The sequence below is a fragment of the Lemur catta genome, chromosome 3, assembly GCF_020740605.2.
Source record: "Lemur catta isolate mLemCat1 chromosome 3, mLemCat1.pri, whole genome shotgun sequence".
Lineage (NCBI taxonomy): Eukaryota > Metazoa > Chordata > Mammalia > Primates > Lemuridae > Lemur > Lemur catta.
In genome coordinates, this window is record NC_059130.1 from 106,806,521 (window position 1) to 106,829,808 (window position 23,288).

Here is a 23,288-nt window from a genome sequence, read left to right on the forward strand (position 1 = left end):
TTTTCTGAGGAACCACCACACTGTTTTCCATAGAGGTTGTACCATTTTATAATCCCACCAACTATAGATTGCTTTTAGAGGCTGAACTGTCAGGTATATAATAAGAAATTGCCTTAAGTACATTAGAGAACATCAACAGAAATAAAATCCAGACACTGTACTTCAGCTATATCAATCAGGAGAGTTTAAATTAATAACTGTTATAAAATACTGATCATACATTCATCATGTCTTTTTTTTTTTTTTTTTTTTTGAGACAGAGTCTCATTCTGTTGCCGGGGCTACAGTGCCATGGAGTCAGCCTAGCTCACAGTAACCTCAAACTCCTGGGCTCAAGTGATCCTACTGCCTCAGCCTCCCAAGTAACTGGGACTACAGGGATGAGCCACCATACCCGGCTAGTTTTTTCTATATATATTTTTAGTTGTCCATGTAATTTCTTTCTATTTTTAGTAGAGACGGGGTCTTGCTCTTGCTCACGCTGGTCTCGAACTCCTGAGCTTCAAACGATCCACCCGCCTCGGCCTCCCAGAGTGCTAGGATTACAGGCATGAGCCACCGCACCCAGCCCATCATGTCTTTTTTTAATGGAAATATATAGAGGCGTTATTTTTAGACCTTTTTAATGTAATTAATTTTGGGCTTTGATTTACATTTTGGCTTTGTTTAGAAAGATTTGGCTATAATGTTTTTGGACTATATTAATAGCCTTGCTTTAGTGTTAAACTTTGTGGTTGTTGTTGTTTTAGAGATAGGGTCTTGCTCTGTCACCCAGTCTGGAGTACAGTGGTGCAATCACAGCTCACAGGAACCTCAAGCTCCTGGGCTCGAGTGATCCTCCTGCCTCAGCTTCCCAAGTAGCTGGGACTACAGGTGTGATCCACTGTGTCTGGCTCTTTTGTGTTACATTTGAATGAAATATTTCAAATCTGCAGAAAAGAATAGAAAACAATGTAACCAATATCTGAGTACTTACAACTCAGCTTGAACAATTCTAACCATATTTTTTGCCATATTTTTAAAAATTTGTCCCAAGTAGTAGTATAGTAGGGTAAGAATAAACCCTCAACAAATAATTCCACTGCTTGCTGACCATGGTAGCAAGCAAAATGCATGAAATCAAAGAAGAGAAACTTGTAAGTAAATAAATTCATGCTTGGCTACCTGTTGCTCTTCCTGTAGTGTGAGAGGAACATGGTCCAGTAGTTACCATCATGGGCTTTGAAGTCATACAGAACTGTATTCAAGTCCTGTGTTTGCTTCTGTGCAGCCTCAAGCAAGTTTCCTAACTTCTCCCTGCCTCAGTTTCTTCATCCATAAAATAGAGATAATCATAATTCTTCCCAAGTTTGTTGGGGGGATTAAAAGAGAAATGTGAACACTGATGTATTTACTACATATGGTCAATGAATACAGTAAAGCTTCAATAAATATTAGTAATTACTTGTGTTTACTGAGCACTCACCATATGGTAATCAGTCCTCTAGTGTTGAGAATTCAGCAGTGAACAAGAGAGATAAAGACCCCGGTGGAGTTTACTTTCTAGTGACAAACAAGTAAATAAGATAATGTCAAATAATGATAGGAACATGAAGAAAAGATAAGGTATGGGAAGGGAGAGACAGGAGGGTATGGGAGGCCTTCAGGAGGTGAGTGTAACTGCAGCCAGCAGAAGGAACCATTCATGGGGGAAGGTTTGGGGAACAGAGGGAACAGTATGTGCTTAGGCCTCAAGGCAAGAAAAGTTGGTTTGTGCAAGGAACAGAAAGGAGAGCATGGCTGGAGCTCAGTATGTGAAAAGAAGGAGGCTGGGCATGACATCTGAGATTTGGGAAGGACAGGCCACAAACGGCCTTGTAGACCAGAGTAAGGAGCTTGGATTTTATTCTTAATGGACTGTAAAGACAGTGGAGATTTTTTTTACAGCCGGTGAGGTACAGCACTCTCTGCCCTGGCGAGGAATTTGTGTTTTCCTGTAGCTCTGTTTTAGCATTACAGTCATGTGCTGCATGACGACACTTCAGTCAACGATGTATGGCATTGGCCCCATAAGATTATAATACTTTTAACTATACCTTTTCTATGTTTAGATTGTTTAGATACACAAATACTTACCATTGTGTTACAACTGCTTGCATATTCAGTACAATAACATGCTGTACAAGTTTGTAGCCTAGGAGCAATAGGCTATACCACATAGCCTAGGTGTGTATAAATACACTTTATGATGTTCGAACATCAAGGAAATTGCCTAACGAGGCATTTCTCAGAACACATCCCTGTAGTTAAGCACTGTGTGACTGTATGTATATGTACGTGCTTTAGGAGTAACTTTTCTGAGGATGCCACATTGGCTACTCACGGGGTCCCCCTGGTGGACTCACTTGCATAGTTTCAGATCAGCAAAAGCAAAGTAAAATGACCAATTTTTCTCAAAGTAAATAAGCATTTTATCCTTCAATTCAACAAACATTTATTCGGCACCTACAAAGTTCCAGGCTCTGTTATGGTACTGAAATACATCCGTAAACAAATCAAAGATCCATGCCCTAATAGAGTTTACATTTGGTCAGGGGAAGGGAGACAGTAAAATTTACAAGGAACTTGTGATAAAAAGACAAAAATTAAGGGAGGAACTGAGGTAGAAAGTACAAGGATGATGGTAGTGTTCCAATTTAAAATATAATGTCAGAGAAGTCTCATAGAGAAAGTGACATTTAAATAAAGATGTAGGGCTGGGCACAGTGGCTCACGCCTGTAATCCTAGCACTCTGGGAGGCTGAGGCGGGAGGATCGTTTCAGCTCAGGAGTTGGAGACCAGCCTGAGAAAGAGCGAGAATCCCGTCTCTACTAAAAATAGAAAGAAATTAGCTGGACAACTAAAAATATATAGAAAAAGTTAGCCAGGTGTGGTGGCGCATGCCTGTAGCCCCAGCTACTCGGGAGGCTGAGGCAGGAGGATCGCTCGAGCCCAGGAGTCTGAGGTTGCTGAGAGCTAGGCTGACACCATGGCACTCTAGTCCGGGCAACAGAGTGAGACTCTGCCTCAATAAATAAATAAATAAATAAATAAATAAATAAAGATGTAAACGCCGTGAAAGGGTGAATGATGCAGGTATCTGGGGGAAGAGCATTCCGAGCAGAGGGAACAGCAAGCACAGTTTCCAGAGCCCACGGGTAGGTCTGAGGAAGGTGAAGAGGCCAGTGTGGCTTAAGTGGAAGGGTGACAGAGAGAGTAGGAGATGAGGTTCTACTGGTGGGTGTCCTACAGGCCAATGTAAGGATTTTGGCTTTCACTCTGAGATAGGAATCCATTGGAAAGTGGATAGGATCTCATTAAGGTTTTAACAGGAACTCACTGCTACTGTAATGGATTGCGGGAAGGCAAGGGTATAAATAGGGCACTCACAGTCACCGATTGGGGCTTATACCAACAGAGGCAGTAAATGTCAGATTTTGTACAGATTTTAAAGGCAGAGTCTGCAGAATTTGGTGAATTAGATGTGGCATGTGAGAGAAAGAAGTTAGGATATCAGTAAATGAAGTTACTTGGTACATTGTTGTCATAGGAAGACATGATCAAAGATTATGCAGCCAAAAATGTAGAAAACAACGTATCTTAGAGGTGTATCAAGCAGTTAATTAATACAAATAGTGTTCTGTGGTATTTGTGAGCTAATTTTTAAAATTTGCAATTTGTGATTTCTTTTCTGGAACTCCTGACCTCCAGTGATCCTCCTGCTTTGGCCTCCCAAAGTGCTAGCATTACAGGCATGAGCCACCATACCTGGCCTGTTCTTTTCTCCTTATACAAGTTTCACTTTTGTATCTACCATTGTATTTGTAATTTTGGATTCTTTTTCTTAAAGAGGACCCCCAAATTTAATAAACTTCAACTCCACAAAGCCTGAATTTAAACTTGCTCCTTGCCCATACTTGGGTTGTAATTTACAATTAACGAAGTATTTAAAAACTTTGTTTCTGAAAACAATGTGCACGAAATGAAGTTAACTGTAAGCTCAATACATTATTAGGAATAAACTGAATTCAGGGACAAAAAGATCACCTTGTGCTAGCCTCCCAAGTGTCTTCCAAAACTTCCCACCCATTCTTCCTACCAGTTTTTCTAGATCTACCAAATGCATCCAGCATTTCTCCTCACATTTCCTTTAGGTAGGGAGGGATTATATGCGCTTAAAAAGACCTGGAGAGGCCAGGCGTGGTGGCTCACGCCTGTAATCCTAGCACTCTGAGAGGAGGCGGGAGGATCGCTTGAGGTCAGCAGTTCGAGACCAGCCTCAACAAGAGCGAGACACCCCCCCCCCTCCGCCCCGTCTCTACTAAAAATTGAAAAAAATTAGCCAGACAACTAAAAATAGAAAAAATTAGCCGGGTGTGGTGGTGCAGGCCTGTAGTCCCAGCTACCTGGGAGGCTGAGGCAGGAGGATTGCTTGAGCCCAGGAGTTTGAGGTTGCTGTGAGCTAGGCCGATTCCATGGCACTCTAGCCCAGGCAATAGAGCGAGACTCTGTCTCAAAAAAAAAAATAAAAAATAAAAAGATCTGGAGAAACGACGGCCGTGGTACTCTTTGCCAGGGATGCTTGCGGCTCTGTAGTGCAGCAGTCACCGTCCACACACTGCAGGACTCAGAGGCGCTGAGCCCGGCACGACTAGAGGCGAGGCTCGCTAAGCACACGAAGTGGGCGGGCCCTAGGCGCTTCCCCGCCTCCTGAGGCCCGACACATGCGCCCAGAGGCTTCTCGCCGAACGAGGTGTGGATTGAGGTGACCGTGGCCGCTTACTTCCGGTTCCTAGGGATACACTTCCGGTTCCTAGGGATGCGCATCCGGGTTACGCTAGCGCCGCGGTTTACTCCACTCGTTGGGTTCTACTGTGGGTCTGGACCGGTCCCCATGTCCTGCTGTGGGGCTTCTGCAGCCTGTGGGTGAGTCTCCGCGGTCGACAGGGTATGAGCGCAGCCGATCGAGTACAGCCTGGAGGGAGACGGGTCAAGAGTTCTGCCTCGGTCCTTGTGGGTGGGGGGTCTCTTCGCCTGTCCCTTGTCCCTGCAGTGCTTCCCTCACTCCACCCCTTTCCTTCACGCTGGCCTCGCCTCTTTCACCTCAGCTTAGCCTTCTCGGTCCGCGCACTTCTCGCCTCGCTATTTTTCCTCAGCCTCATCATCAGCGCCTTTCTAACCCCGGTTTCTTGCCTTCCGCCTCAGCGCTTCCCTCAGCCACTGCCTCTCCGTTTTCCTTCTGTTTTCTTGTTTTAGCACCTCTTTTTCCCATCCCCTGATTCTCACCGTTCTTTTACCTAGCGAGATGGCCCACCTCCTTAATTTGCTTACTCCTCTCCACTGCGAAACTGAGCCTCTCTCTAGGGTCTTAGGTCCTTGTCTCCCAACTTTCCTCACCTTTGCCCCTTTCTCCAGGGACTAGTAGGTGACAGTGCTGCGCCTGTAGTTCTCCTGCCCGTTTTTAGCTAGAGGAGGGCTCTGCCAAAGCCCCAGTCTGGGAAGACTTCCCCAGCCTAGCGGAAGTTTTGCCCCAAGGCTCTGGGTTGGACTGAACTCTCTGGTAGCTTCCGTAGTTAGGGAACAACAAAAGCGTTCCCAGTTCTGCGCTGGAGCTCAGTTTTGGGGCTCTCAAGAGCAGCTAACAGGTGGCAGGCTCACGGTACTGCTGGCGGTTGGGCTTGTGTGATCTTGCTAATTGACAGATCATGAGGACGTTCTGTCAGTCTTGTGTTCCCATGAGAATGGATGTGCACAGCTGAGGCAAAAATGCGAATGTTCTGGGACGGTCAGTTCTGTTTTCTGCATGGGCTTTACTTACAGGACAATTGCTATGAGAGAGGACAGGCTTTTTTTGGCGATTATTGGCCCCAGACTTATAAATTTATTGTCAAAAATTTTAGTGTGTTGTTACTGAAACGTTTTCTGTCAAAGAGTTCACTAGAGTGATTTCAAAGTAATTTTCTCTAGTTGAACTCAGTATGCAAATGTATCCCTATCCTTGCCTGTTCTACATTGTTTTTTCATTTTTACTGTGTTAAGGTTTCTATATCTCTCTCTGTTTCTTCATAAGCCAGACATTACAGTACCTCTTAGAATATTCTGCTAACTTTTGGTTTTTTTCTTTACCATTTCCACTTTAGTCTCAAAACCATCTTTTTCTCATTTTGAAACTTGGGGTGTCTTTCTTAAATTTCTCTGAAGGTTTTAAGTCGTGTATAATATGAAAGAATTGGATTTAATAATGGTCAGTGCCCCATTTCCCAAATTTTGTGATCTGAGGTATACTTAGAGGTACAGGGTTGGGTAATCTTTGTTTTTCCAGGTTTATGGTGTACATCTAGCATTTGATTGCAAAGGTTTTTTTGTGTGATCAGTTTGTGTAATCATATAAATTGTGCTCTAAAATTTAGTACTTCAATGTGAACAGAACAAATACAGGTTTTATCATCTACTTCTCTTTTAGCTAATAAGTTATAGAAAAATATCCCTCATTATGTGATACATATACATATAAGAGTTTATAAACCTTGGCTTATTCCAAAATTGGTCTGCTCTCTTCAGCTATTTTTAGCAAAGGACTTTGGAGCTTGACTATGTTAGTCCTAGAAGCCACAGAGAAGGACCCTTCTGGTGGGTTTTCAAGACTTAACTAACTGCTGAGGGAAGCCACTTTGAATGTTTCTTTTTTTATTTTTTAAGCTCGTATTTTGTTTTATTAAGCTAGACATTAAAGAGATTTGTAAAAAATGTAAAACAGTGCTACTCATTAAATTTTTTTTGTTTTGGAAAATATAATTATTTTAATAAAAATATATTGACTTGTAACAGGTTTATTATTTTTACTTTTAAATGAATTAAAAAGCAGTTCAAATATTTCTCAATTTCTAATAAAGTAAAGATCAATAAATATAACCCATGTAAATAAGAGTGTTTTGGAATACTCAGTACTTTTTAAGAGTTTGGGTCCTTAGTGAAAGTTTCTTATCTCTACCTCTTTCCCTGCACCTACACCGGAAACTGTAGCTTCTGTCCATCCTGGCCTTAACATGTCCCATCCTTAAAAACTAACCCCAATGAGTATAGTTTACTCCAGCTGCTTCCTTTTAGTAAGGTTAGTGGACTTTTTTTAAAGCCATGGGAACCCCATCAAGAACATCAAACCCAAAAATGAGAAATCACTGTTTTCAAAACAGTAGGAAATCATAAAATCTAGTTTTAAAAATTACGTAGCATTGTCACTGGTAACAAGTGACACTTTGTTTTACATGTAAGGAAATCAGGGCTTAAAGAATTAATGATGATTTTTCCAAGGTCATTTTATTTTATTTTTTTATTTTTTTAATTTCAGCATATTATGGGGGTACAAAAGTTTAGGTTACATATATTGCCCTTGCTTCCCCCCACCCCGTCAGTGCTTCAAGCGTGTCTAGTAGATAGTGCGCATCGCACTCTTTATGTATGTATACACCCATCCCTTCCCCACCACATCTGCCCGACACTGATTAATGTTATTCCTAAATGTGCTCTTAGGTGATGATCAGTGAAACCAATTTGATGGTGGATTTTTTTTTTTTAATAAAGAAGTCCTGCACATGCACTCAGAGTAGTGGGTTTTAGTTTCATCAAAGCTGAAGGCTGGAGAGCACCATATAGTATTTAGTGGGTCATTTTGATACATTTATGCCATGGGAATGAGATTATTAGGATAAGAAATCTGTGGCACAGATTTTTAAATCCAAAGCTGAAGTCATTTTCTCTTCAGAAAGGGACTAGAGAAAGAAACTTTTGTGCAGAAGTGGAAGTTGAAAAATTTTAGGAGTCTGTCTTTCTTCTTCTAAAATAGCTTTGGCCTATTATAATATAAATCTGCGCAAAAGCCCTTAAGTGAAATGAACATCCTATGTTCTCATTGGAACAGTTGTGTTTATGCTGCTAGTCTTCATACAGAACACTGATAGACTTTCTGATTACTGAAAAGCCTGCCCTTCTATCTAGCTGCCAAACCAAAAAAACAAAAAACAAAAAAACCCAAAACCACTAGCGATAGCTTATTTAGTGCATGTTTACTTTTAAGGCTCAGGAGAGGAATCATTGTCTGTTTTCTATAGAAATTTCTACTGTAGCTTGTTAATCTTAGTTTGTAACCCCAAGGGCTCAATTTAAAATACATTTCTGCATATTGGTTTTCTGTTTTGTTTTGGTTTGATTATTTTTGGTTATTCCGGATTTTACTTGCTACTATACTTTATCTTACATGTTTTAATTTTTGTTCTTGAACCCTATGTTGTGTTTTAAGGAGGATGCAGTTTTAAAAATTTAAGAAGCAAAATGTACCTCTAACATGTTCTTGCTGTTTGTACCTTGCAGCATCGTGGTTTCTGTGATTTGCCTAAGCTGCTTCATGACTTCATTCTCTTTGTTTTGATTATAAATAAAAAGTTCATAGAACTTCTTTTTTCATTGTTGTTTGTCTAAAAGATTTTCGTGTTCTGCATATAACAGGATATTTTAGCTTATGTATGATTTAAATGGAAGAATAATAGTTCAAAGGAGAAATGTATATTTAAAAATATTAGGAATAGTTAATTCTTCCCATATAGTCATCTAATTGGTTTATATACCAAAGGATTGAATTGTTTTATTTATAGTAAAGTGGAAAATAGGTGGACTTTCCATCTTTTGATTAACTTAAAAATACAAGTGCATGTTCTTTTACAGAATATATGGCTTAAGCTATAAGCTACCCTTATTGGGAGTAGTATGTTTTATTGTCAGAACATAGTAAATAATGGAACATGTCATCATGTTGGTACTTTTATTTTGTCCCATCAACCTAAGTCCTAGGGTAGCTAATTGGTAAATGTAGAAATAATTAAGATATTTTCTCTGTTATTTATAGTAAATTTAAAAACAGACATTTAAAAGATAGGCTTCATAAAATTTGTCCTTACTGTTTTCCCTTTATAAATATGCAATAGTATTTTGAATCAGAAAGGAAATGTGTAGTTTAACTAGTACACTTATTGTAAATAAGTTAACAGAGCAGCACAAGGCAATCAGTGCTTAATATCTTAAAGATCTTACCACAGATTCTGTTGGATGCACTTTAACTTATTAGCTTGGTTAATGTTTGTACCAGTTAGATTTGTTTTTTTTCTCTGTAGAAAATAGTTAGCCGTAATCTTTGTAATAACATTTCTTTCAGCAAATATATGGGTACCTGCTATGTACAATTATTAGGTTATTAAGTATGAAATGTTAGATTTCCTTAAGTACTGAGTTTGACAGTTAAAATCTGTGACATTTCACTTTGACATTCTTGTTTTATTTTGATTGTAAAGGTACATCCTCATTCTTTCAAATGCAAGTTTTGAATTGTGATTATCTTTCAAATTTTTTAGTACAATTTTTGTACAACCATACATAAGGCAGAAATTTGCATTATTTTCAAATATCAGTTCCATCATAAAACCGATACAACGCAAATAGCTCAAAATATCAACAAAGTGTTTGGACAGGATGTAGCTAATGAAGACAGTTCATTGATGGTTTAAAAAGTTCCATTCTGGTAATTTTAATATTAAAAATGAGCCACGGGGATGACCTGAGACCAAGGTGGATAATGATAAAACTGTAGTGGAAGTGAATCCATCTCCGCCTACACATAAATTAACAAGGTTTGACATTACTATTCTGACAATATTAGACCATTTAAAACAAATCCACATGGTAAAGAAGCTGGATAGATGGCTACTATATAAATTTAACAAACATCAAAAGAAAAATCGTCTCAAAGCTTGTCTTTTGCTGTCATCGACATAAAGGTGAACCATTTCTACCATTATTATGTGTGATAAAAAATAAGATTCTTTTTGACAATCACAAGCATTCAGCACAATGACTGGGTAAAGTGCTGAAACACCATCCAAAACCAAATATTCATCAGAAGAAGTGAATTATGTCTTGGTTTGGTGGTCTAGAGCTGCTTTTATCCACTGCAGCTTCATAAAACCTAGTCAGTTGATTACAGTGGATGTCTACTACCACCAATCGGACAAAATAATGAAGATGCTTGCGATTAAATAGCCAAGATTGGTCAATAGAGACAGGCCAGTCCTCTTACAACACTCAACCACGTGCCGCACAAAAACACTGCTTAAACTACAGAGACAGAAACTCTGTCATCCACCAGGTTCACCAGACCTTACACCAACTGACTACCACGTCTTCCAGATTTTGGACTACTTCTAGCAAGAAAAAATATCCAGTTCTTAACAAGCTGTGAAAAATGACTTTCTCGATTTCATTGTGACTTGCTTTGCAGTGTTCTTCACTGTTGACATACACAAGCTACCGTTAAGATGACAAAATTTTTTGGTGGTTTAGACACATACTTTGATTAACTGTACTACTTCTTGTTTGAGATGTAGTAAACTAAACTTTTGATTCAAAATCAGACATTTCTTATTTAATGACTTAATATAATAATATATATTTAGGCTGTTCATATGATTAGGTGACATTGTACAGAGCTGAAATATACCCCTTTTTTTGATATTTACCCTTAAATATTGAATTTGATTTGATTTGTACATTTCCAAATTAAACATGAGACTTAATATAATTAGAATTAAATAAGCTTAATATAAAATCATGTTTTTTCATTATAGATGCAATTAAATAACTTTCACTTGGGAAACTTTTTTACAACTGAACTGTAAAAATCTGTAGTGGTAAAACAGTAAAAATAAAGTGAACTTTACATAGCACTTTCTGTGTGCTAGGAACAATTCCACGTGGTTTACATGTATTAACTCTTTAATCCTTACAACTCTATGAAGTAAGTGCTATTCTTATTATCTCCACTTTACATATGAGGAAAGCGAGGCATAGAAGTTACATAACTTGCACAAAGTAACACAACTAGTTATTGAGAGAGCTATATTTGAACTTAGTCTTTTCTGGCTCCAGTGTTCATGACCTTTTTTGTACAAGGTTCTACTACTTTAGTGATTTCTTCCTTTATAGGTTAAGGTTAAAAATCCAATTTTTCTAAAGTACAAAAGAATACTGCTTTTGGTTGGGAACCTTTAGAGGAGGTTTTACCTGGCCTTTTATTAATACTGGCTTACAGCAAATCACAAACGCTTTACTACCTGTTTCTCAGGTGGCAAAAACCGTATGTTAAGAAAGCAAAACAGGATTAAATTCCTCCCCCTTTTAGAAAAATTATCTTACGGAAGTTAATTACTTCAGAGTTATTTGGAGAAAAGGCAGTGTTTTTAATAAAATGCCCTCTCAATGTTAATTTTTTTCGTTCTTCTGCACAGTATTAAATAAGCTTGTGTGATAGTCTTAAAATGCTGAAATCTTAACATCCCCCATATGAATTTAACAGCTTCAAAATATAAAACAGAAGATAAAAATGAAATTTCTGATTTCCTTCTAGTCTCATTTCTAAATTGGAAATTTGTGCAAAATTAAGTACATTCAGTAGGGATACCATGTTTAGAGTAAAATATTTAGTGTTTTTGCTTTTACTTCAGAAGACAGGAAGGGAACTTTCAAGAACCAATTTAATTTTTTATATTAAAATGCAAATCATAATCATTTGGAATATTAATCATATTAATATTATCCTTTTGTGCCTTATTATTCGCAAATAGAAATTTTAATTGCATACCTGGGGGAAGGAGAGGATTTTATATTAGTTGAGGTGCACCTCAGTGCAAAAATCTTGTACTCAAGTTATTTTTCTGAATATTTTGAAAACATGAGAATCATAGAAAAGTATATTTCTGGTAAGAAGGAACACTTGATTAGGAGTACTACTTATGTTAATTCTTATATGTTAATTCCTCTTATTAATTCAGACATATTAATTAAGTACACTCTTTTTCATAGTGGCTTTTGTCTCAATGTTTTTTTTTTTTTCCTGGTGGGAAAAGTATAGTTATGGAGCTGAAAAAAGTAGGCTTTATTTACTGTGGTGATTTATTTGTTGATATTTAGATTGTTGTTTACTTTTACTTAAACATTTAATTTTTGATTCAGAGCAATTCTCTTTTAAATGTAGGTTTGATAATCAGTTTGTCTTTTAAAATTTCACTAGTTTTATTTCACCTGAAATTTAATAATGTAGCAATTATGAATTTAGGAAAATTAGTAGTTAGTTGCTATCAGCACTGTTACTATGGGAATAAATTAGAGTGATTAGCTTTCAGGTGGAATTGAACTTTATTCTTTAGTTTCCATAGTACTCAAAAAAGATTTAGGTCAGCTTCACCTGTTGTCCCCCTTCCCCCTTTCACAATGAGAGAAACATTTAAGAGTGTATATTCTGGAAAACTTGAATCTATGTTCCTGGAGGGCCATCCTCAACCTTTACATTTGAATAAACTCTTGTTAAACTAAAACAAACAAACAAATGGAACATTTAATTTAGCGCAATGATGTTAATATTTTCCTACTAGATCGATGGTATTAATATGATAATCTCACTCTCTTTACCAACAGCGTAATCCAAAATATATGGGTGAAGTTTTTTTTTTGTTTTTTTTTTTGAGACAGAGTGTCACTTTGTTGCCCGGGCTAGAATGAGTGCCATGGCGTCAGCCTAGCTCACAGCAACCTCAAACTCCTGGGCTTAAGCGATCCTACTGCCTCAGCCTCCCGAGTAGCTGGGACTACAGGCATGCACCACCATGCCTGGCTAATTTTTTCTATATATATTTTAGTTGGCCAGATAATTTCTTTCTATTTTTAGTAGAGACGGGGTCTTGCTCTTGCTCAGGCTGGTCTCGAACTCCTGACCTCGAGCGATCCACCCGCCTCGGCCTCGGCCTCCCAGAGTGTTAGGATTACAGTCGTTAGCCACTGCACCTGGCCTATGTGTGGTTTTTTCTTGGAATATTTCAGACTTCAGAGGACATTTTAGGATAAAAATAGTATATAAATGTCTTCTAAAAAATACCCTAGGAATCATTGTGTTATTACTTCACTGAATTTTTCTCTTTTGAAGATGTCAAATTTAGGAAACATCTGTGATGATAATTTAAAATAAAGCAGAATATTCCAAATCTGCTGTTCGATTTCACCAGGTCTTCCTTTGCAATAGGTTAAGAAGCAGTGATTAGATAACACTGATGAATAGAGTTCTTGAGAGTGAAGCTAGGGCTTTTGCAAAGAGAATAGGCCATCTCGTATTTGGTGGGGCATTTAATATTAGCTAGGTTAGCTAGATGAACTGAAAACCTTTGCTTTGCCTCATTTCTATGTATTTTCTCTTAGTATGTATTTATGTAGTGTTGGGACCTTACATTTTGTGAAACTGTTGTTTTCTTTTTTAAGTGACTGTTGATTCTTACCAAGATGGTTTCATTTTCCTTTTTTGTTCTCTTTCAGAGGTTTGCTTTTATAAAACTATAACTTAGAGAACCACCAAATTCTGAGTGTTGTTTCATATATAGTTTGAAGTGGGTATTTTCCTCCCTTTTTGACTGGCCAGTTTTTTTATTTCTGGTAAAGTGGCCCACTATAAAATACATTTTCCTTTGATACCTAGTACTTATACACATAAATGTACATGTTAATATTTTAAATCGAGACAGAAGTTTCCTGAAACAGTATTTCTCTTTACTACTGGTGATACATTGTAATATTTTCTATCTTGTTTTGTTGTATGTCATTTAAAACAAACTGGTTTCCAGTCACTAAGTCGATATGATAACCTATTAATGCAGTATACCTGCAGTTTGAAAAATTCTAGTGACTGCTGGGTTTTTTCCAATATTGTCTTTTTGGAATTAAAAATGTTTGGGCTTGCTAGTTTTTTTTTTTTCTCTGAAATGTACCTTGATTCTATAAAGCTTTTAACCTAAATAATTGTGCTGAGCTTCTGTCATTAGAATCCTTTGCTAGTTTCCATCTGACAGTCAGAAGTTTAGGTCCATTCAGCTGCTTTTCACAAACTTTGCTTCTGTTTTTGGCAACTAGTCAAAAAGTTACAAAGCTGCTTTATTCTGCTTTCTTCTGGCCCCAATCCAGTCTTTGTGAACCAAAAAAAAAGAGAATTGAGGAATGAAGCAGTTTGCTGCTTCATGGTGTATATGGTTAGGTGAAAGTAAGCTGGTTGAAGAGTTACTAGGGTTTGTGACAGTGGACTGCATTTATTTATTGTCCCAATTTGTTTCCTGTAATCACAGAGAGGAGAAAGATGGTAGAGATATCAACAATTCCTAGCCTATCCTAGCCATTACAGTGAAACAGGGTCAGCAGGCATACTCTACTATTTTTACCCCTACCACCTCTTAACACTTAATGAGCACTTACTATGTGCCAGGCACTATTTAAAGCACTTCACTTGTATTAACTCATACTTATTGGGAGGCCTGGGAGAAGAATGAGAAAGGATAAAGAAGAAAACTTGCCTTCTTCTTAATATCTTCTCATTACCTGGTTTATGCATTCTTGGCTGTTGCTGACTGTAGTATGTAAAATGTGAATCATACATTTTAAGCTTGGTTAGCTTTTAAAAATCACCAGTCCTGTCTGTGATGTTCCATTATGAGGCATGTAGCTGTAGATTGAGAGCTCAGGCTTTGAAGATTGCCTGCCTAAGCTTGAATCCCAAGTTGGTGACTTACTAGGTTTATAACCTTGGGCAAGTTACTTTCTGTGTCTTAGTTTTCTCATCTGTAAAGTGGTAATAATAACAAATAGTACCTATCTTATAGACTTATTGAAAGCATTAAAATAGTTAATATATCAAAAGTACTTAGACCAGTGCCTGATGCATAAAGAGCATTCCGTGAGTATTAGCTATTAATAGTTATCAACTCACAGTTGGATCTCCTGAGAGTATTTGTGGCTGTGATGAGTTCTGTATATTTGCTGAGTAACAGGACATGACTGATGTTCGATGTTATATTGCTCAGGAGCTTGAAAACATCTTTTCTTGAGGACTTGTAGGGGAAAGTTCTTGCGTAGAGTGTTGTGTTGAAAGCTAGGTGACAAAGGTTATCAGAGCTACAGGCCCAACTTGTTTAATGTCTCATAAGCATCTCTTATTATTTGGACCTCATTCTTAATAGTTTTAATATTTTGCTGTTTGGGAAATCTAAGAGGAGCTACTTAGTGAATTGACTTTCACTCAATACCAGATTTCTTTCCTGTGCATCTATGTCTAAGATATTTATTTTATTATTATTATTTTTTTGACAAACACTTATATTACACTTACTATATGCCGGGCACTATTTTAAGAGCTTTACAGATAGTAACTCATTCAATCCTTATGGTAATTTTATGAGAAAGGCACTATTATTCACATTTTACAGATGAAGTAACTGAGGCCTAGGAAAGTTAAATAATTTATCTAAGATCACACCACTCATTAGTGCCAGAGCTGGTATTTGGACCTAAGTAGTCTGGCTCCAGAGTTTGTGCTCCAAAAATACATTCCACTTGCCAAAAATACATTACGCTTGCCAAACCTGCTTCTTACAGAGGTGTTATGTCGAAAAGGGTAAAATAAAGAGTGTTATATCTTGCTTCACTATTCTTCACTCTTTCTGGGCTAACATGACGGCCCTGAAATTATGGGTGATGGCATTATTTGTCTGATGGATTTTTTTTTAGTGATACATAGCAGTTGTGAATAGTTTGGGAGTACATGTGATATGTGCATACAATGTGTAATGGTCAAAGTAGGGTAATTGGGATATCCATCACCTCCAAACATTTATCTTTTCTATGTTGGGAACATTCCAATTCTTCTCTTCTAGCTATTTAGAACTATATAATAAATTATTGTTAACTATGGACACTGTACTGTACTATTGAACACTGGATCTTATTCCTAATAACTGTATTTTTGTAGCCATTAACCTGTCTTCATCTTGTCTGATGGATTTTTGAAGGAGTAGATAAGTTTGGGGAAATAAAACATTAATACAAGAACTGAACCTAGATTTTACATTTCTTCTGGTAGCTAAAGACATACATTTCAAAAGATTTAGTTCTGTTAGTATAGTATATATTAAATATTATCCAAATACGGGAGCGCTGTTTGATATAGAGGATGGATATATAGATGAGATATATATAATGATATAGAATATTACAAAATGGATGAAATAGGGTACAACTTTTCCTGTGTAACTAGAAGCAACATATATATAGAATATTCCTGTTGGAATATAATACCATGTGTTAGGCCACATAGAGAAAAAAAAAGTGATTTGCTTAGAAGCATTGATTTCACAGATTAAAGAAGAATGAAGATAAAGTTTTGGAGTCTGAGTTCTGTGGAGTCTGCATCTCCAAACAAATTCTTACACTGTGTGACTGACAAGTTACTGAAAACTCAAAAGAGGTCTAAGGAGTGTTGGAAGTAATATAGTAGAAGAATTGTTAGACTATGATTAAGCTTACCATGACAGAGCTAATTCAGATCAACCTGTTCCTTCTTAATGGTTTTTACTGTGGTTTTGGAACTTTTCCTGTGGAACACATCTTCCAACTTATTGGAAGCTTGTGGGGAAAAGTTTCTGCTAATTTTTATTAAAGATTGTTTTATAGACAACTTCAAAGGATGATTTTCCAAGAAGTAATATTAGAAATTGTAAAAACAGTTCTTCTCAGAGAATCTATTCCTGAGAAAATATTGTTTATTAAGAATTTGGAACAGCCTAAATATATTTTTTAAAAAACTTTCTCAGTAAGGTTTCGTAGTATTCTGTTAAGTGTAAAGTTACTATAAATATTCCTACAGCTGACAATACCATGATATGTTAGTCAGTCATGCCTCCCAAATAAAGTAGCCGGAAGAATTCACCAACTTTACCACAGTCAGTTGGCGGCTGTTTGTTTATGTAAGGAGTTGACCAGCATGGTGATGGCTTATTTTTATTTTTATTTTTTTGAGACCGACTCTCACTCTGTTGCCCAGGCTAGAGTTGCTCACAGCAACCCCAAATTCCTGGGCTCAAGCAATCCTCCTGCCTCAGCTTCCCCAGTAGCTGAGACTACAAGCATGCACTACTACGCCTGGTTAATTTTTTCTATTTTTAGTTGCCTGGCTAATTTTTTTTCTATCATTATTATTTTTTTAATAGAGATGGGGTCTCATTCTTCCTCAGACTGGTCTCAAACTCCTGATCTCTAACGATCCTCCCACCTCAGCCTCCCAGAGTGCTAGGATTATAGGTGTGAGCCACCTCGCTGGCCAGTGATGGCTTTTATCTGTCTACAGAAAGTCCATCAGGGAAGGTGTAGTTGGTTGCAGTTTTTTCACAGAAGTGTGATTTGTGCTGTTGCCTTAGTTGTGAGAGCTGAAAGGCTGTCTTAGGATCATTCTAAACCAGGCCTTAAGAGAGGTCACCTGAGTGTAGGTCTCCTGGCTATTTGTGTCTACTTCAGCGGGGCTCTGAGTACAAAGGATTCTGAGTGGATATGTTAGTAGGTATGTTAGATGTTTTTAAAAACATAGTAAATCAAGAGGGGTAGCCTTTAGCTGATGAGACTTTAATGGATTTCTGAAAGAAAGGAAACAGTGAGATTGGATTGATGGAGAAACTAGGAGAAGAAATCACAGCCTAAAGTATATGTAGAAGTTTCGGAAATGTACCGAACTCCAAGTAAACAAATATGAAGGGCCTGGAACATTCATCAGTTTGCTGGCCCTTGCTCTTGATTTTGAGCATCTGGTGTTTGTCCCCTGGATAAAGCCTACTTAGAGAAACACTTTCAAACATACTGGACAATTTGCGTGGGAGGGCATGTATTTCCTTGCAGTCTATTCTCAAATCATATCATACTCTTGCTTAAAGCACTCACTCATTGCTTTCCAAAACTCCTGTTATAAGCTGCGTGCAATCTTGCCCTTCTCTGTTTTTCAGGCCTCATTTCCTGCCACTTGTTTATTTGCAAACACTGGCCTTTTTGCTATTTCTCAAACATGACAAAAACGTTACCTTTTCAGTTTCTTTACACTTGTTCTCTCCTGGAAAGCCCTCCTTCACATCTTCTTACAGCTCTATTTTTGTCATTCGTATCTCTACTGAGAAATTACCAGCTTAGAGAAATTATTACCCCATCTGAATTAGCCTCCTCGAAGTGAGAGTCCTGGCATAGGAGACCAGCTGTATCCCAAGTAATTTATGTGATGCTCAGAAGAGACAGGGATTTATATCCAGAAAGCAAATTACCTGCAGATACTGCCTAACTGCATTTTTTATTCCTCTTCCACAATCACTAGAGGTGGGTGTATATTTTAATAATTAGAACCTGCATACACCAACAGATAAAGAAAGATTTTCATCCTCTTTGAGAAAAAGCTATTTAGTTGAAACTCCCAACTACAAATATGAACTAATAACCTAGATTTATCAGTCATTTAAGGAAAATTAATACATGAAAGAGAGGTACCAAGTGTAGTCAACACTAAAGCAAATACTAATTAGTATAAACTGAAGGAGATTTTAAAGATAAGCATTACTGTTAATTTTAGAGGAAATAAAAAGGCAAATGAGAAATGGAAATATTGAAATTGAAAAATTTTTTAAATGGACTGAATAGCAGAATAACAAATTAGTAAGTATAAAGATTAAGCTGAAGGAGTTTCTCAAAATTCAGTGCAGAGGATGTCAGCAAAAATGGCAGAGTAAGAATGCCTAAAAATGTTCTCCTCCATAAAAGCATTGATAACACTAGCAAAAATTGTCGGAGGCAACTTTTTTCAGTATTCTGGAAATTAGCTACAGGCTTGCAGCAATCTGGGAGCATTTATTCAAGAAAAATGGCTGAATCTTGACAAAAACAGCAAACTTTGTGGCATTTTAACTTGCTCTTTTCCCACACCACCCTGTCTAGCTCCACAGTAGCCTTGAAAATTAACAGCCTCAAATCATGAAAATCAGCCACTGAAAGGGACAAAATGAGTTTAGAGTGTCTTCAAAGCCCCATTCCCGGAGAGTTGTCATTATTTCACCTAGCTGTTGGTTCCTTGAAAGACCTCATTCACAAAACCATCTGTATTTGACTTGATTTGGAGTTCACCAAGTACAAACTGCATTATTTCCCTGGAGCGTTCGTTGGAAACAGAGGCAGTTGTTGAACATCTTGAGTGCATGTGACAGTGAAATAATAGTTGGGGCAAATAATACAGGCTAATCAAAAAGCATTTTTAAAAGGAAAAGCTGGAAATGAGATGTTACAAAGGAATTTTTAAAGATCTGATATATTTCTGAGAACCTAGAAGGCTACGTGCATGTGTAGGGCTGTGTATATGCTTAGAAAAGAACTAAAAAGGCCCTAAGCTCTCAGTTCTGGTTGATCTTGAGGCTCTGTGCAAGCAGGAAGTGAAAGCTAAGGCAGAGTTGTAAACTTCCTGGCTGGGTGTGAAAGTAACACATATACAAAGCCTGTCAATACAGACTGGGACTTATTTGTTCCAGGCCTCTAAGGAAATCTCTGTTCAGTTATTAGCAGAGCATTAACAGAGCAGAGACTTCAGTGGCCACATGACTGAGAATCCAGACTTTACATAATTAGTTCTGAAAAGTCACTAAAAGAAACAAAGAACAACAGTAGATAGTAACAACAACAAATACTGGATTCTCTGATTTCCAGAGTTGTCACATTATGTATTTAAAATGTCTAGTTTTCAACAGAGTATTAAAAGACACGCAAAAAAACTACACCAAGTATGGTCCATCCAGGAAAGAAAGCAGCAAAATAGAAACTGTCCCTGAGGAAGACCAAACATTGGACTTATTCGACAGACTCTAAATCAGCCATTTTAAATATGTTCAAAGAACTAAAGGGAGGTATGACAACTATTTTGGTCTCCTTGGTTTGCCATAACAGAATTTTACAGACTAGGTATCTTTAAATAACAGAAACTTATTTTCTTACAGTTCTGAAGGTTGGAAGTCTAAGATCTTTTTCTCTTTTTTTCTTTTTAAAATGAGTATCAGCTCTCATTTAGGTGTAACTACTTCTGAATGATTGTATGTTGTGTAGGTCTACCTGTAGTGATTTAAGATAGAGGTAGAATTCTTCAGCCATTTCTATTTAAGTAGGGAAAAGGTATCCGTTTGAAGGCAGTCACATTTAAAGTGAAAAATAAGAATTTATACAGTTTGACCTTATTTAAGTCATCTGTCTAATGGAAAACTCTTCTGTTACAATGATATCAAATAATAAAGCCTGCATTTCAAATCTCTGTACTCATAGATAAACCGTTGATGCAACTGTGTTTATAATTTTATTAGCCAATGTTTCAAATCTCTGTACTCATAAATAGTTGATCCAATTATGTTTATAATTTTGTTAGTCAACATTTCAAACCTTTATGTTCATAAATAAACTATTGGTCCAATTGGTTATAATTTTGTATTACAGTCATAGAATTTTATTCAGTTTCATATGTGGTTTTCTAAAAATCTAAACAGATCCTATTATAATTTTTGAGGTATAATTCATATACAGTAAATTCTTCCTCTTAAGTATATAGTTGCATGAGTTTTACAAATGTATACAGTCGTGTAACTGTCACCACAGTCAAGATATAGAATAGTTCCATCATCCCCAGAAAGTTCCCTTGTGCCCCTTTGTAGCCACCCCCTTCCCCTATCTCCAACACTTGGCAACCTCTTATCTGTTTTCTGTCCCTATGGTCATGTCATATAAAGAATGTCATACAGACTGGGCACAGTGGCTCATGCCTGAAGTCCCAAGACTTTGGGAGGCCAATGAGGGAGGATTGCTTGAGGCCAGAGAGTTTGAGACCAGCCTGGGTAACATAGTGAGACCCTATCTCTCAAAAAAAAAAAAATTTTAGCCAGGTGTGGTAGCGTGCACCTGTAGTCCCGGTTGCTCAGGAGACTGAGGCTGAAGGATTGCTTGAGCCCAGGAATTTGAGGTTATTGTGAGCTGTGATCAGGCCACTGCACTCCAGCCTGAGTGACAGATAAGACCCTGTCTCTTAAAAAATGTAATCATACAATATGTAAGTTTTTGAGTCTGCCTTCTTCCACTTAGCATAATGCATTTGAAGTTCTTCCAGATTGTTCTGTGATTTGCTATGTGTAGTATTCCAGTATATGGATGTACTACAGTTTCTTTTTTTTTTTTTTTTTTTTGAGACAGAGTCTTGCTCTGTTGCCTGGGCTAGAGTGAGTGCCGTGGTGTCAGCCTAGCTCACAGCAACCTCAAATTCCTGGGCTCAAGCAATCCTCCTGCCTCAGCCTCCCGAGCTGGGACTACAGGCATGCGCCACTATGCCTGGCTAATTTTTTCTATATATATTTTTAGTTGGCCAGATAATTTCTTTGTATTTTTACTAGAGACGGGGTCTCGCTCTTGCTCAGGCTGGTCTCGAACTCCTGACCTCGAGCGATCCGCCCACCTTGGCCTCCCAGAGTGCTAGGATTACAGGCGTGAGCCACCGTGCCCGGCCACTACAGTTTCTTTATCCATTCACCAGTTTGAAGGGCATTTGAGTTGTTTCTAGTCTTTGGCATATGTATGAAAAAGCCACTGTACACGTTCACATACAGGTTTTTACATGAACAGAAGTTTGCATTTCACTTTGTAGATACCTCAGAATGAGATTGCTGGGTTGTATGTTGTTTCTTCCTTTATAGAGAAACCACCAAACTGTTTTCCATAATGGCTTTACTGTACCATTTCGAATTCCCACCAGCAGTGTACAATTTCTAGTTGTACATTGTTTTAGTTGCATAGAGTTCTTTTTGCTGTGAATCCTTGCCAGCATTTGGTCAGTTTTCTTTTGTTTATTTTAGTCATTCTAGTAAGTATGTAGTGGTATCTCATTTTATTAAGTAAGCTTTTTATTTTGGAATAATTTTAGATTTCCAGAAATGTTTCAGAGATGTTACAAAGGGTTCCCATTTACCCCTCACCCAGTATCTCTGCTATGGGATTAATATCTTACATAACTATGGGATGTTTGTCAAAACTGAGAAACCAACATTGGTACATTACTATTTCATTACTGTTTACTAGACTCCAGGCTTCATTCAGATTTCACTACTTTTTCCACCAATATCCTTTTTCTATTCCAGGAGACCACATTGCATTTAGTATAATTTTATTTAATTTTTATTTCTGGCTCTAACATGTTATAACCAATTTATATGGCCTTGGTTCTGTTTTTTTGCAAGAATATTTTTTCAGCTCATATCTATCCCAGAATGCTTTATATGTCATGTACTTTTCTTTTGGGAAATGAGTTTGTGTATCATCCTTTTTGAGTTGCATTCAAAGGAGATTCCAAAGTTTTGGATTGCTGACCTCTGTAGATTGGATCCTTTAATTTAGGACAGAATAGTACGGAGAGCCTCAGAGAATTGTTTCAATTAAGAGTATTTGTCAAGAAAATGAATAAGTTCCTAAAGTTTACCCTTTTCATTGACTTTGTTGCCTTGAAGTTAGAATTAACAGTTTTTATTGGTTAAATTAGCTAAGCGTTTATATTTTCATTCTGTTTGATCTGTATGATTACATTTTAGTGTTCAATTAAATGGCATATTCAACACTGACATGAACTTCTGATACATAGCAGCCAAAAGCAATTAAGATTTCTTTCAGAATATGTCTTTAATATCTGGCATATTCTAACTTGGATTCCATTTCAGTGTTTTTCTTCCAGCTCAAAATATTCTGTGAATACTTTAGAAAGAATTTCAGGGCTCTATTCATGGCACACAAAAAGACAGTCCCAAAGAAAGTAGTACATGCAAAAAATATGTATTGTTGAGTTAGAAAAGTCACATTTTTCTAATAACAAAAATTTCTGACAATCCAGTACCATCCCATGATGTGTATATCAGTGTTCTTAATATAGTGCTGAGCATAATATTACAAAATTAAAAGTTTAGTAAGTGCTTTATGGAGAAGCATACTACGCTATAGATAACACAAAATGACCACATGACAGAAATGCAAAATATGAATTTCAATCAAAGTAGAAAAATATGAGTGTTAGTCTTGAGGAATAGTTTGCCTGCGTTGTTAAGATCAACTTAGAAAGGAAGAATTGCATCTTACAGGTTTAACTGTAGCAGTAAATTTTTTCCCAAGCAAAATACATCAGAGTACAGTGATTATATGTTGATTTTAAGTGCTTTCTTGTGAATACTAGTACTTGAGTTTGTTCTCAGGGCTTTGGAAAGATCTATAAGGCTTCTCGAGACCCATGAAGTACCTGGAACTGTCAGTGTTATTATGTTACCTGGGTATT

General features: G+C 37.2%; 1 protein-coding gene across 4 annotated transcripts in view; it reads left to right on the forward strand.

Moving 5' to 3' along the window:
* Positions 1-4,753: 4,753 nt before the first annotated feature.
* The window catches only part of EYA3 (EYA transcriptional coactivator and phosphatase 3), a 101,414-nt gene continuing 82,879 nt past the window's right edge, over positions 4,754-23,288 (forward strand). For 2 of the 4 annotated variants that reach the window (XM_045545794.1, XM_045545793.1), the window contains exon 1: positions 4,841-4,945. The gene's annotated coding sequence lies outside the window, so the exon portion shown is untranslated. Of the gene's footprint in view, positions 4,946-23,288 lie in introns of all 4 variants that reach the window. The other 2 variants (XM_045545791.1, XM_045545792.1) reach the window with 2 other exon arrangements.